The sequence below is a fragment of the Athene cunicularia genome (genome assembly GCF_003259725.1).
Source record: "Athene cunicularia isolate RWA chromosome 7 unlocalized genomic scaffold, athCun1 chr7_part1, whole genome shotgun sequence".
NCBI classification, from domain to species: Eukaryota; Metazoa; Chordata; class Aves; order Strigiformes; family Strigidae; genus Athene; species Athene cunicularia.
In genome coordinates, this window is record NW_020799107.1 from 24,087,976 (window position 1) to 24,089,198 (window position 1,223).

Here is a 1,223-nt window from a genome sequence, read left to right on the forward strand (position 1 = left end):
AGGAGCAGCAGCCGCCCGCCGCCCCCCTGGGCTCCCCACAGCGGCCCAGGCTCGGAGGAGGCAGCTCGGGGGGGCCTGGACTCCCCCGGAGCGGGGCTGCGCGTCGGGGCGGCGTGGGAGCCGCGCGAACGGGAGGCGGAAGGGATCAGCAGGACCTCGACTTTCAAACATCCCCAGCGCCTTCCAGGGGCCTCCATGATGTTTATTTAAAAAAAAAAAAAAAAAAGAAAAGGAAAAAAAAAGTGTTGGTTTTATCTACAAACATTTCTCCTTGTGACCCATTTCTGAACAGCCATGAATAGCCCCCCTGTTTGGTACAGTCGTCTGTGTATATGTGGGGGAAGGGAAAGGGCTTTTATTTTCTTTCTCTAGGTTGGGTTTTTTTTCATCCTCTTCTCCTTTTTCGTTGTTTGCTCAGCGAGTGTTGGGTTGCAGAGAAACACGGCTGGGGTTAGATTTTTTGCACTGAACTCTGTCTTAGGCGGCAGTGCCAAAACACAACTTCATATGAAAGTGCATAGATTTGGAGGAAGAAAATTAATTCCAGCTGCTCTGGGTGCTCCAGACATTGTGTCAGACTCTGGAGGGCAGCCAGCTCACAGACCATAAACTCCAGTTTAGGAAAAGAGGTTTGAGCTTGGATTATATTTTTTTTTTGTCAAGAGGTTTTGTTTCTGTTTTGTAATTTGGGGCATGTCAAAGTTAAGACATTTTGTTAACCTGGAAGTATTTAAATTAAAGTAATTTACAAATGGAACGGTATGTCATCTTTAAGGTGGGGGAAAGGGAGAGAAGAAGTAAAACCTGAAATTAATTTGTTATCTGGGTGTTGAATTTCTCCCTCATAAATGTGTGTAAAGTGGTGCGATCTAAATCCCTCTTTATTATTCCTTAACCTTTCCCTGCAAAGCGGCTCTTGGGTAGATGAATTGTTTTGCTTTTCCCAGGCTCATCTTGCACACATACAAAAAATCTGTTTATGGGCTTTGGCTCAACGTTGCTTCGTTTCTTCTTCTCCCTCCTTTGCTGAGAGCTGGTGACTTGAAAGAAAGAGGTGATTTGAAAATGATTCAAGTGGGATGTGTCTCTTCATAAGCTTACTGCATCTAAAATGTCTCCCTGAAAACAGCAAAGACTAAATATCTTTCTGCCTTTATAAAAAGGCAAGGCAAAAAACCTGCAGCCATTCAAGCCGCCATCTGTGGCACCAGAAATGTGGTTGT

The 1,223-nt window shown here is 45.1% G+C and overlaps 1 protein-coding gene across 2 annotated transcripts in view; it reads left to right on the forward strand.

The window, feature by feature from the left end:
- The window catches only part of MRAS (muscle RAS oncogene homolog), a 40,570-nt gene extending 39,759 nt beyond the window's left edge, over positions 1-811 (forward strand). For both annotated transcript variants that reach the window (XM_026852846.1, XM_026852845.1), the window contains exon 7: positions 1-811. The gene's annotated coding sequence lies outside the window, so the exon portion shown is untranslated.
- Positions 812-1,223: the final 412 nt, after the last annotated feature.